Raw genomic sequence first — 14,524 nt, forward strand, 5'->3', positions numbered from 1 at the left:
AAATAAAATGGATCCAGTAGTGTCAGGATCTGCACAATGAACCATTAGTCAGAGTCAGGTGTGATGGAGCAGGGAAACATCTAAACCTTGAAGGACAGTGACTTTTGAGGACCAGGGTTTGAGATCCCTGGGCTAGATAAAGCCAAACTTCACATTATCATACCTGCTTTGTCTAGATGGACGTGGACCTGGTGGGAAAATGGTGGCATTGAGCTGCCGCAGCAAACCCCTCCCATCTGGACACCTGCATTTTAGACCATTTTAGACCTACATCAGACAGTGTTCTCACCTCTACCGGACATGTCATTCAGCTCATTCTGATGAGAGACATTTATAACCTATAAGTTCCTGCTACATAAATAAATGAGTAGTTTAGAAAAAGAAAACATTTTGTAATTTTAGGTTGTGCAGTTTTTTTTTAAGTATATTTGAAAGATTCTTCGTATGTGTGTTTGTATGGCTGTTATCAGTGTGAGAGGAGATCAAGGAGTTGAGAATGTGGACGTTGCTCTATACATGTTTGATGTTCGAGGCTGTGGAAGAGGAAGGTTTATATCTGGAAGAAGTGTCCACAACCAAAGGTAAGTATTTAAAGTTTAAGTGAGCTGTTGCATTTGCTGCCTTTTTTGGTTTGTTTGTCTCAATGGAAAATCCACGAGCTGTATAATTGTTGCAGTTCCTCGTTTGAATGAATGAATCAGTTAACTTATAACTGAATGAAACTACCACTGTTTTTCCATTCCATGAGATTAAGAAATTGTAGTTTAAAATCTATCATTAAAGAAGTACTTCTGACTTTTTTCTTAATTTTAGTACTTCTGATATGCCATTTCTACACATTTTCAATTTTATTTTTCTATTTTCTTTGTTTATTATACACAAGGACGACCAGAGCAACATGGAGGGACCAGGTTCTCGTGAAGAAATTGGAGGTTTATGGGTGTGTTGTGTGTAGAATCGGCTGCCCTGGTGTTATTGATTGGTAAGGTGGAGAATTTGAAGGCCGACTGGATAGGAAAGGAAGGCAGGTGGTAACTGGCACACAGGACAAGTGTCTGGACAGGTATGGTGGAGTTAGCATATCTAAGAGGGACCACCACCACCTTCTAGGTGGACTTGTGTCAAACTGTGAGCTGCGGCAGTGAGCAGCATGGTTGGAGAGGCTATGATGTGTGGAAGGCAGTGATTCTCTTGCCCCAGGTAGATGTATCTACCTATACTCCAGGATAGGGAAAGGTTTTGTGGACCACTCGCCCAGATGAGCGACCCCCGACCTGCCGTGGCGGCAGGGACTGCAAAAGAACATTTCATTAAGTAGGGGAGCATTTACAGGTCAAGGGATAGGATTGAATCCCCTCTTAATTAGTGTTACTGGGGTTGAGAGGAACACCATCTATTGTTGTCCATCCCAATGCGTGGGTATGGAAAAATACGAGCATTTTATCGCATTTTAGGTGTAGATGTAACAGGGACAGATCCCAAGGGGCTGGTAAAGATTTCCATCATGCAGCCCAACCAACTCAGCCCCCTCAATCCTCACCTAACCAGAGGCTCTCGCAGGAGGACCAACAGGGGATCATCCAGACTGATTTCAGGTTAGAGATCTTATTGAAATAGCTACAGGATACAGAGATAGTAATTTATGGTTGGAATGGTTGCAAACCACGGCAAAGGAGCAAAATGTGTCAGGATGTGTGGCATGTACTACCACGAGGCCCCAATTGTTTACTGAACCAGTCCTTTGTTCCCAGAGGATACATGGGGCTATGGTTGTATGTTGAACCTGACTAGGATGGCATGTCAGAAGAAGAGTTAGCACTTAAATGTTGATATCTGGAAGATATCAAAAGGGGGAAATTGTGAGATTGTTTCACCATTATATATATTATATTCGTTTCAGTATAATAATGACTTAATGGTTAAGAGTCAGCATTCAGTAGATTTCTGTTAAAAGATGACGGCTGCAGGCGTGAGTGGGTATCTTTAGAAGAGCTGAGTAGCAGACAAAACAAGAAATACCAGTCATGCTGACACACTCACACCCGTGAGAAGCGACCTTGGGACAGTGGCTTACACTCTACTTGTGGGTGGTACATAGAGTATAAAAAAGCAGCATTAGGGAATAGACAGACTCTTACTGGTTTTCACAGCGCTTGCTTTGTGCTGAGTGGAGTCTCCAGATATATATCTGCAGGGAATTGCTCATGTAATCTCTGTGCTTCTAAATAAATATCCTGAAATTTGAATTGATCTCAAGTGGTTTTTCCTCCATCAACGGACTCGGGGGAATCAGGGGATTCCAACGACATCTTCCCATTCAGGTGCAACTGTTACAAACATCACTAACTCCGCCCACCATCTTTTCCATCAACACCCCTCAGCCTCCACTGTTATAAGACATGCAGGTACAAATGATCTCAAGTTCCAACAGTCAGAGACTCCAGAAATGGATTTTATTAACATAACCATCAAACAGGTAAATAAACACTGCATCATCTCTTGTCCACTTCCTTCACCCCACTACAGAGACGTCAAGTTCAGCTGCATCCGCCAACTTCATGTCTGGTTAAAACGCTACTGTCACTCCATCAACATTCCAAACATCGACAACTTCACCACTTTCTACGATAAACCTCACCCTTTCAAATCAGATGGATTACACCCAAATCACACAGGTTCTCATCTTCTCACTATGAACATTGATCTCACCTTCCAATCCTGCAAAGCTTTCTCAGATTGAAGGTCCTGCACACATTGTGTTGTGACCCTCTTTCTGGCTCGTGATGCCATTGTGTTGTTTATTTTGTGGAAGCTGGTGATGTGGAAAAATAGTTTGTGGTGGCATTTTGTAGTTTATTGTCCTTGATGACATTCTGTAGTTTTGTGAAGCCATCGTATGACAACTTCTCCTCTCTTCTCTGTGCCATAAGGTTGTTTCTTCTTTGGTGTCTTGATAGTCATTTCTGTGATATGATGACTTCAGTAATCCTCATCGAGGCATCTCCCCCAAATTTAATTTTTTATTTTGTATCAGGGGAGGTAAAAAAGGTGGTGGAACAGCTTCGATTGCTTAACAATCATATCAGCACAAATAATCTCATTGAAAAACTATTCTTCATTTGAGCATCATTCTTTTTTAACAACCCGCCTGTTTTATCCAGCACAATTTACAGACCACCAAACCCTCCTTCCTGTTTTATTAAAGAGTTTTCAGAGTATTTATCAACCACACATACTAGATACAATACATTTTTAATACATGGTGATTTTAACCTTCACACTGATAACAGTAGCAATTCCTACGCCAGCGAGATTTTAAACATTTTAAATAGTATGGGTTTTAAACAGCATGTTACACAGCCTACTCACAACAGAGGACACACCTTGGACCTGGTCCTAACCTATGGCCTGTCCACTTGTGTCCTCTCTTGCTGATCTGGCTGTATCAGACCACTACTGTGTGTTTTTTAACATCACCAGTTTTAGCCAACAGGACGCCTCGGTAAGAACTGTGAGGAAACAATATATTACTTCTGAAGTGGCTGCAAATTTTAGTGATATTTTAAACAAAACTCCTGCTCAGATTTTACCTGCATCATGTGATTTCATTGTTGACCATTTCAACAACAAACTAAAATCAGCCATTGACTCAGCAGCCCCACTTAAAACAAAAACATTAGAAGTTAAATCCAAAACACCGTGGAGAAGCCAGAAAATGAATGAGTTAAAAAGAGGCTGCAGGAGAGCAGAGAGGAAATTAAGGAAAACTACACTAACAGTCCATCATGAAATTTTAAAAGAACAATTCAAAATCTACAATAAATCCATAAAACATGCAGGAAAATTCTACTTCTCAAACCTCATCTCAAATAATAAAAACAATCCAAAATTCCATTTTAAAATCATTAATCTTTTAATAAACAGATTTTAACAAGCCTGCATTAGACACTGCATTTGAGGACTTTGCAGACCACTTCAGAAGTAAGATAAATGTTATCAGATCCAGTCTTTTATTTCAACATGTTGTTAACAGACCTGAAGCTTTGCTTTTACCTGAGAAAACACTGGAGGAGTTTTGTCCTGGTTGATGCAAAGATGCTTGGTCAAGTTTCCTCCCAACTAAACCCAAGAACCTGCCTTTTAGACCCAATTCCCACATCACTTTTTAAAACATTTCCTGGTTTCTTTGAGCCTAAGATTTTACACATAGTAAATTACTCTCTTCAGACGGGTGTCTTCCCTGCTGCCTTTAAAACAGCGGTGGTGGGCCTACTGAAGAAGAGTAATTGAGATCCAAACATTCTTGATAACTACTGACCTGTATCCAACTTACCAAGCTGTTTTTATTCAATTGCATGAGTTCTTGAATGAACACAAGATTTTAGAAAAATATCAGTCTGGTTTTAGGACAAACCACAGTACCGAGACGGCCCTTTAAAAAATTGCTAATGACCTCATACTTAATTTAGACTCACAGAAACTTTCTGTCCTGGTTTTACTGGATCTTAGCGCTGCCTTCGATAGAGTAGATCACCAGCCCACAGGTAGTTCCCACAGGTAGGTGTCGCTGGTGGCAGGTAAGTGACGCTAATGCTGTAGGTGACGTAGTTCCGGGGGAGACGGCAGATTCAAACTAGGCGCGCCCAAACATTTCTACTTTCATTCGATTGTATTTTGTGCCAACTTAATCAAAATATTCTTTAAAGTAGGAAAACAGTGTCTTTAAAAGGTACACTCTGGAGCACAGCGGGGAGGATTTGGCCAGCCTGACAGATTTTATAGATCGTTGTTACGACAGAATCGTCATGGGGAAACCAAGCTACACTTCCACCCCCTCCACCTCATCCAAGTCCAAGAGACAGCGAAATGAGGATTCACCTGGAGCTATTTCACCAACGGGGAACGACTCAACAGATGTTCTGATCTCCATAGATAAGAAACTCAGTAGTTTTGATGCCCGTTTGAGTCTGGTAGAAATTCTCCACAAGGAGTTCCAGGCGCTACGTGAATCACTAGAATTCAGCCAGAAGCAGGTGGAAACTCTGGCTGTAGAAAATGCTGGTCTCAGAGAGTCGGTAAAATCCCTTACCGAGGGCTTGACCTGTCTCTCAGATGAAAATATGAAGATTAAGGAAACGGTGATCGATTTGCAGGCGCGGAGCATGAGAGAGAACCTGGTATTTGCAGGGATTCCAGAGCAGACGGAGGAGGACCCCGAGACCACGGTGAAAAACTTCATCAAAACCCACCTGAAGCTCCCGGAAGAAACGGTGAAAAACATCTCCTTTCACAGAGTCCATCGGCTCGGCGGGAGGAAACCCGGGTCCAGCAGACCAAGACCCATCGTAGCGAAGTTCGTCAGCTTCAAACAGAAGGAGCAGGTGAAGAACCAGGGCTGCGAACTGAAGGGGACCAACTTCGGAGTAAACGACCAATATCCGAGAGAGATTCTAGACCGACGTAGAGTCCTGTTTCCCATCAGGAGGAAATCGATCGCCGATGGCGCTCGCGCTGTCATCGCGGTGGATAAACTGTTTATTAATGGACAACTGTACCGCGACCCGGACATCACTCTGTGGCTCTTCTGATCCCAGGTGCTGTAAGTCAATCTCTCCAAATAATCACTCTTAACTCGCCATTATAGATCACTGACAGTAGAACACACTGCTCGTCTCACCACAGCCTCTACACCTAGAACGATGTATTCTTTTCTGTTTTACCACTCTTCTCACTTTTCACTATCTTTCTATTTCACGTCTTCACTGTTAATTGTAATCCAGCTCGTAATATCAGCAGCGCACGCAACACCGTCAGGACGCACAGCCGCACCATACATGATACATATAAACACTCGCGTTTTATGTATGAGAGAACACGCATTAAGGTAGACTACATATACGGACATTTAACATACGGACAAACGCGCGCAATCAGGCTGCATGTAAACACGCGCGAACACGCAGAGGGGTGCACAAAGACACACGCGTCAGTAACATGCATGAAGCATTAAACCGTTCACAATAACCATGTTAAAAATTGTCTGTTGGAATGTACATGGAGCCGGTTCCAGGGAGAAGAGGTTGAAGATCTTTAATAAATTACAGGAGCTGCAGGCTGACATTGTCTTACTACAAGAGACTCATCTAACAAACTCAACCATAGATCTTCTTAAAACAGCTCAGTTTCCTCATGTTTACTCAGCTTGTTACAATTCTAGGCAGAGAGGAGTAGCTACTCTTATTAATAAGAGACTAAATTTTGACATAGATAGCACAGTAGTGGATCCGGAAGGCAGATTTCTGATAACTTTATTATCTATTTGTAATATCAAATTATGTATTACCAATGTGTACGGCCCCAATGCAGATGATCCCTCCTTCTTCCACTCCCTGTTTGCTACACTCCAGAATTATTCAGATAACAGAATAGTGCTAGCTGGTGATTTTAATGTAGTCTTGACTGAACAAGATCGCTGCAGCACATCAGGCAGTCATCGAGTCTGGCAGTTGTCAGAAACTATCAAACAGTACATGAAGGATTTTGGTCTTTGCGATGCTTGGCGCTCTCACCATCCTAAACTAAGAGAATACACCTTCTTCTCTTCAGTTCACCACTCCTTCTCTAGAATAGATTATATTTTAAATAGTAACTCACTAATGGGCGACATTTCAGAGACTCAGATACATCCAATCAGCATCAGCGATCACGCACCAGTTTCATTCAGTCTGAGAAACAAAAATAATAAACCGATTGGTAAAAGCTGGAGATTTAACACCTCTTTATTGAAAGATCCTGAGTTTATTGATTATTTTAAAAAAGAATGGTCAATTTATATAGAAAAAAATGACATGCCTGAAACTTCAGCGTGTCTCCTTTGGGAAGCAGGAAAAGCAGTAATGCGAGGGAAAATAATTTCCTTCTCCTCACATAAGAAGAAGAAGGAAACAGCAAGAGTTTTAGAATTAGAACTCAGGATTAAATCATTGGAGGAGGCTTACCGCATTTCCCCCGAAGAGCACACAATGAATAATATAAGGAAAACTAAATTGCAGCTTAAAGAAATTATAGATAAAACAAACACAGTTTTTAGTGCAAAGACTTCGCTTGGAGAACTTTGAACATAGTAACAAATCTGGAAAGTTTTTAGCAAATCAACTAAAAACAAACAAGGAGAAAACAACAATCTCCTCTGTTAAAGATCAAGACGGAAACATCAGCCATGACCCAGACAAGATAAATGACACGTTTAGAAGCTTCTATAAAACATTATATGAATCACAGATTAATCCAACAGATGAACATATTGAACAATTTTTAAACAACATTAATCTACCAAAACTAAAAAATGAAAATAAAATAAATTTAGATGCACCTATTACTGTAGATGAACTCCACGAAGCTCTCCAACATATGCCCAACAATAAAGCCCCGGGTCCAGATGGTTACTCAGCAGAATTTTACAAGGAATTCTGGACAACGCTAGCTCCTACATTTTATAATATGTTGTTAGAAATACAGGAAAAACAAAAAATACCGCAAAATATGAACTTAGCTAATATAACACTATTGCTAAAACCAGGCAAAGACCCCACACTTCCATCCAGTTACCGTCCCATATCTTTAATAATGTAGACCTGAAAATAATTAGTAAAGCTCTTGCCAGAAGGATAGAAAAAATAACCCCTCTTATAATACATCCGGACCAGACAGGTTTTATAAAAGGTCGACATTCATCTACTAACACGCGTAGACTAATTAACCTCATAGATTACTCTACTTTACATAATCTAGAATCCACAATCATTTCTCTAGATGCAGAAAAAGCCTTCGACAGGGTAAACTGGAAGTTTCTATTTGCAACACTAGACAAATTTGGGTTTGGACCTGCTTTCATAGAGTGGATTAAAATATTATATAATAACCCAAATGCATGTGTGAAAACCAACGATCAAACTTCTCCAAGCTTCCGCTTACAGAGAGGCACCAGACAGGGCTGCCCACTCTCCCCCTCACTTTTTGCCATTTTCATAGAGCCGTTAGCAGCTGCTATTAGACAAAATATAGAAATTAAAGGAATCCAGGGCAAAAATATAGAACATAAAAAGGGTCTTTATGCAGATGATGTATTACTCTTCCTTCAGAACTCACAAACATCACTTTCTGAGACAATCACAGTTATTAATAAGTTCTCATCAATATCTGATTATTCTATTAACTGGTCTAAGACTACAGCCATGTCCATCAACTGTGACCTACAAAACATCCCTAATATCAAAATACAGACAGGAAACATTAGATATTTAGGTATAAATATTTCCCCCAGATTATCAGATTTAACAAAATTAAACTATGTTCAGCTACTAAAAACAATAGAAGATGATCTCTTACGGTGGAGGCGCTTACCCATCTCACTAATGGGGAGAGTTGCCACCATTAAGATGATGATTCTACCTAAAGTTAATTATTTATTTTCAATGATACCCACTAAACCCTCCACCAGTTGGTTTAAATCTCTGGACTCTTTCATATCTAAGTATCTTTGGAAAAACAAGCCGTCACGTATCAGTCTTAAAACCTTACAGCAGACTAAAGATAGAGGAGGACTGGACCTACCAAACTTTAATCACTACTTTATAGCTAACAGGCTGCAGTACATCTCAAAGTGGCTCAAACCCAGTAATCTGGATGAGCCGTGGCTAGATGGGGAGCAGGCTTTGTGTGAGGACTTAGTCATCTCTGACCTGCCGTTCATCAGCTCAACCATTAAACCATATAAGTGCTTTGAAAGCCTTAACATCCGTTTTTCCTTAATGGCTTGGTGGGAATTCTGTAAGATAACCAGATCTTCCCTCTTTCCATGTAGACTTACACCCATCTGGAACAACCCTGACATCCTGCAGAACAAAAAGATGATAAACTTCACTCAATGGAAGACTAAAGCAATACAACAGTTAGGACAGATAATAGAAAATGGAAACTTTGTATCTTTCAACACAATTGTCTCACAGTATGGAATCAACAGCAATAAATTCTTAGAGTACCACCAACTAAAATCAATTATATGTAAGAAGTATACCCCTGTACAGTTAGACTTGCAGCTTCCTGTCAGAATAGCAGAATTCTTGAATCTTAATACTCCAAAATTATTATCAAAAATATATAGATTACTTGCAAAGCTAGAAGACAGGATATCTCTCCCAACTTCAAAATGGGAAGATGATTTATCTAATAACTTTGATCAGAAAAGATGGTCACAAATATGTTTAAACACGTTTAAAATGACTCAGAATTCAAATATACAACTAATACAATTCAAAATTCTCCATAGAACTCATTATACAGGACACAGGATGTTCAGGATGGGCCTTTCACCATCAGATATCTGCCCACACTGCTCTGAGAACACTTCTGATAGCTACATCCATGCGCTGTGGTCCTGCACACCTGTCCAAAGGTTCTGGATTAAGGTGTGTGAAGATCTCTCAAAATGGTTTAAAACCAGTTTTTCTGCAAACCCCACACTTTGCCTACTGGGCGACCTGGGTGACACTAACATAGGAATACACTCCATAAACTTGGTCCTCGCAGTCTTATGCATCGCAAAGAAAACTATTCTTGTGAACTGGAAAGATAAGAATAATTTGTCTATCCAGCAGTTTAGAAATCTCCTGTTAGATCACATCAGCATTGAGACAATGTCTGCCTCCTCCAGGAACCAATCAGATGACTTTCATTCCCTCTGGTCCCCTGTGACTGGCTACATCACCTAATGTAGGTGGAGGATTGCGGCTTCGCTGGGATGGGGGTGGATATGGGTGGGGGGTCCCTGGTGGCTTCGGGTCTCCGGTTGTCTCCTGGGTGGGGATCTCGGCTGCTCCGCTGCTGGGTCGGCTGGGGGTTCCGGTCTGGGCGGGCGGCATTGGGTGGGCCCCGGGGTGGGGCTGCCTCGTGGCGGTGGGGGGTGGCTGCCGGGGTGCCTGGGTCGGTGTCCGTCGGCCCCTGGCCGGGTGGCCGGTCGGGCCCGGGGTGGGCCGGGGTGGGGGGGGGCCCCGGGCTCTGGGGTGTCGGGTCTCCCCCCTCTCCTGGGGGTGGGGGGTCTGCCGCTGCTGGTGGGGGCTGGGCCCGTCCGGATGTGCCGTGCCGGGGGTTGGTCCGTGCCCTGGTGCTTGGTCGCAGCCCCGGAACCTGGGTGGGGGTGTGTTTGTATATAGGTGGGTGTGTATGTGTGTGTGTCTGTAGGTATGCTGGTGTGTGGGTGGGTGTAGAGGGATGTGTGTGCTGTATGTGTGTGTGGGTGTGTATGAAGGTCTAGGTGTGTGCGTGTATGTGTGTGTGAGTGGTGTGCGGGTGTGTGTGTGGAGGTCTATGTGGGATGTGTGTGTGGGTGTGTGTGAAGGTGTGTATATATGAGTGTGTGCACGTGGAGGTCGAGGTGTGTGTGGAGGAGTGAAGGAGTGGGTGGAGGCGTGAGTATGTATGGAGGTGCTTGTGTGTATATGCAGGTATGTATGTGAGTGCGTGTGTAATGGTGTATGTGTATGGAGGGGTATGAGAGTGTGTGTGTGTATGTGGGCACCGGTGTGTGTGTTTATAGGTATGTGCGTGAAGTGTGTGTGTGGAGGTATGTGCACATATTGAGGTGTTGGTGTATAGAGGTGTGTGAGAGGGTGTGTAAGTGGCTGGGGGGGAAAAAAAAAAAAAAAAAAGTGTGTGTGCGTTTGCAGGGGGTTAGGACGTGTCCTCTGGGGGGCGCCCTGGCCGGGTGTTGGGGGCGTGGGCCTGGGGTTCCCTTCCTTTGCCTCGCCCCCCTCCCACTCAGAAAGAGGAAAGTGGCCCCTTGGGCTGGTGGCTGGCCCCTGGGGGGGTTCGTGGCGTGCCTGGGTTGGGGTGCCTGCTCCGGGCCTGTGACGCCCTTCGGGGCCGGCGGGGGACGGGGGCGCCCTAAGCCACTGGCGGGTCGTCTTCCAGGGGGGAGGCTTACTCCCCTCTGGACCTACATCTCCTGACCCCTCTCCTCCCCCACTCTTCACTACATACACAGGTAGGGCTGTGGGAGGTGTGCTTGTTGCGCTGGGCGGGGCAGGGGGGTCATCATAGTGGCCCCGTTGCTTTGCCGAGCGGCAGCATGCCTCCCAGCTTTTAATTCCACTTAGTCACTGAGCACAAATAACATTTGCAACATACAGACACGTTTTGGGGGGTGGAACATGCGAGGTCAGGTGGGTGGGACTGCTCAGGTGGCCCCGCCCCCTCCTCAATGCAGTTACTGCCCCCCAATTTTAACCCTCTTTTTTTAATTGCAAACAGCACATAATATATTCCATCACTAGTGGGGGAGGGAGGGGGGATGGGGTCTTCAAGCGCCCCTGTCTCCATTGATGGCCCGGGGGCGGGGCGGGCCGGGTGGCCTGTCGCGTTGGCCCGGGGCGTAGGCGTGCTGTCCCGGGGGGTTTTGGCTGCTGGCCCTGGGGGGAAGGTGCTGTTTTGGGGGGGGGGAAGGTGCTGTTTTGGGGGTGGGGAGTGGGGGGCGGGGGCGGGGTGGGGGCCTGGCTCGTGTCTCCTCGCCTCCTGGCTGGGGCTGTCCCCCCGCGGCGTGGGGTGGTGGGAGGATGGTGGTGGGGGGATGGTGTTTGTGTGTGTGTGTGTGTTGGGGGGGGGTGGTGGTGTGTGGGTGAGAGAGGGGTGTGGGTGTGGGGGGATGGGTGGTGGAGGGATGGTGTGTGGGAGGGTGGGGTGTGTGGAGGTGGATGCGTGGTGTGTGGGAGGGGGGTGCTGTGGGTGTGGGAGGATGAATGGTGGAGGGATGATGTATGTGTGGGAGGATGGGGTATGTATGGGAGAATGTATGGTGCAGGGATGGGGGAGTGTGTGGGAGGATGGATGGTGGAAGGATGGTGTGTGTGCGGGAGGATGGATGGTGTATGGGAGGGAGGATGGTGTGTGTGTGGGGGAGTGGTGTATGTTTGGGAGAGTGGGTGATGGAGGGGTGGTGTGTGTGTGTGGGAGGATGGGGTACGTGAAGGTGGATGTTTGGTGTAGGAGAGAGAGGACGGTGTATGTGTAGGAGAATGATGTATGTGTGGGAGGATGGGTAGTGGAAGGATGGTGTGTGTGTGTGTGTGTGGGAGGTGTGAAGGTGGATGAATGGTGTATGAGAGGGAGGATGGTGTATGTGTGGGAGGATGAGTGGTGGAGGGATGATGTGTGTGTGGGAGGATGGGGTAGGTGTGGGAGAGTGTATGGTGGAAGGATGGTGAGTGTGTGGGAGGAAGGATGGTGTGTGTGTGGAAGGATGGATGGTGGAAGGATGGTGTGTGTGTGTGGGAGGACAGAGTATGTGAGGGTTGAATGGTGTATGCGTGGGAGGATGAATGGAGGAGTGGAAGGAGAGTGTGTGTGTTTGTGTGTGCGTGTGTTGGTCTGGGGGGGGGCAGGACCGGTTCTCGGGGTGTGCGGCTGGGCGCTGGGGTGTGGGGCTGGCCTCTGGTGGTGGCCGTCTGGGCGGGCCGGGTCCCCCCCGGGTGGCGTGCTGGCCCTCGGCCTGTGGGGGAGGGGGGTGTCCCTGCGCTCCTGGGCCCGGGCCCTCTGCCCCGTCTGTCCCGGGCGGCCGGTGCCCGGGGGGGGTCGGGGACTGCTGGCCTCGGCCCGCCGGGGCCGGTGCCCTGTGTCCTCGGGGCGGCTCCTGCTGGGGTCTCCTGCTGCTGCCTTCCTGGGCGGGCGAGTGGTCGTCTCTGTGGACCGGTCGGGATCTGTTGCCTGCGGGGGGGCTGGTGGCCTGGGTCTCGGGACCGCTGGCCTGACTCTGGCCTCTGTTCAAGTGAGGTGGCATCTGCATGATCACTCTGCATGGTCACTCCTTCCTGAACGTCTCCACACAGTCTTTGCGTCGCCGTGTGGCCGAGTTCTCCAACACATCCACACAGGTTTCTCTGCGCGTGTTCTTGAATACAGCAGTTTCACTTATATCTATTATCATATTTTTTTGTCTTTTTTTTATTATTTCTGTTCTTATTATTAGGCCCGAGCACCGAAGGCGGTGCGAAGGCCTATTGTAATGCAAGCGTTTTTTCTTTTTCTTATTCTTATTTTTCTTCCGCCGAATGGATTGCATTTTTGGGGGCCTGAACATGCTCCAAAACTCAGCAAATTTTGCCTACCCCCTATTGGAATGTGAAAATTTACATATGGGAGAGTGCTCGGGACTGTTCGGGGAAAATTGCACGAGAGCGCCACCTATTTATGGTGCCCCGCCACTGCATGTCGTCAATCTTCATGAAATTTGCTACAATTGTTCAAAATGCTCAGGCGAACAAAAAATTCTCTTGGAGAACTGCTCTAAAAAAAACAGGAAGTCGGCCATTTTGGGTCAAAGTCGCCATTTTGGCGTTTTACTGACCTCGCATTTGAACAAACTCCTCCTAGAGATATTATCGTATTGACACCAAAATGGCTCAGGATGTTCAAAAGGCATGTGTGATCAAAAGTTATGCAAAACTTTCTCAAAGGAGTAACGGCGTACAGGGGGCGTGGCCTCAAAGTTTGATGTCTCGCCATGAAAGACGAAATTGATATAACTCCCACATAAAACAACATTTCTGAACCAAAATGGTCACGTCTGATACTAGTCCGATCCTCAAGACATCTACGTGCTCATTATTGGATTATGAATAGGCCACGCCCCCTGGCGACAGGAAGTCATGTTTTTTACTCGAAGACCCACTGCCTCTGGCCTTTTGGACCACAACCGGTGTTCAACTGGTCAGACACCTGAAAACAAGTGGGATGATTATCCGGTGAAGACTGTTGCTCTACCCTGCTAAGGCCAGACCCGTGCGCCATGGCGAACTTTGATTAGACGCCATGACCCTCATAAATCACTATAACCTCCCTCAATTTTCACCCAATCACCCTTCAACTCACAGGTAATACTCATGGTCCGGTCCCGAGCAGACCCATATGACCACTTCCGGTCTAGCCCTAAGCCCCGCCCACTTTCAACAGGAAGTGCTTTTTTGCAGTGGCCAGGGTCCAGCTCCTCAGGCATGAACTCCAGACACTTGAAAGTGCTTCACAACAGGTCAAACCCTTTCATGATACCACAATAAAAATCTCAAGTCCCTTCGCCAAATGTAACCATGTCGAATACTGATCCGACGCCACCAAACAGGAAGTACTTGTAACTCACCCGGTGTACCATCGATCTCCACCAAACTCAGCAGGAAGGATCGTAGACAGATGAGGAACTGAGCCAAATTAACATATGCTGGAAAAGTGACATAGTGGCTCTATAGCGCCCCCTAAAATATTTCTATCAACCAGCCCCGCCCACTACATGGACCGACATGCATGAAATTAACAACACTGATTTACCATGCCAGGATGTACAAAACTGTCTATTAGACCTCTAGGCTAATTTCAACAGGAAGTCAGCCATTTTGGAAAAAGTCTCATTTTTAGGGTCATGTTTGCCTGTTTCTTGCCATTGCATTTGAACGAACTCCTCCTACAGACTTTATCGTATTTA

Source organism: Melanotaenia boesemani, chromosome 18 (assembly GCF_017639745.1).
Source record: "Melanotaenia boesemani isolate fMelBoe1 chromosome 18, fMelBoe1.pri, whole genome shotgun sequence".
NCBI classification, from domain to species: Eukaryota; Metazoa; Chordata; class Actinopteri; order Atheriniformes; family Melanotaeniidae; genus Melanotaenia; species Melanotaenia boesemani.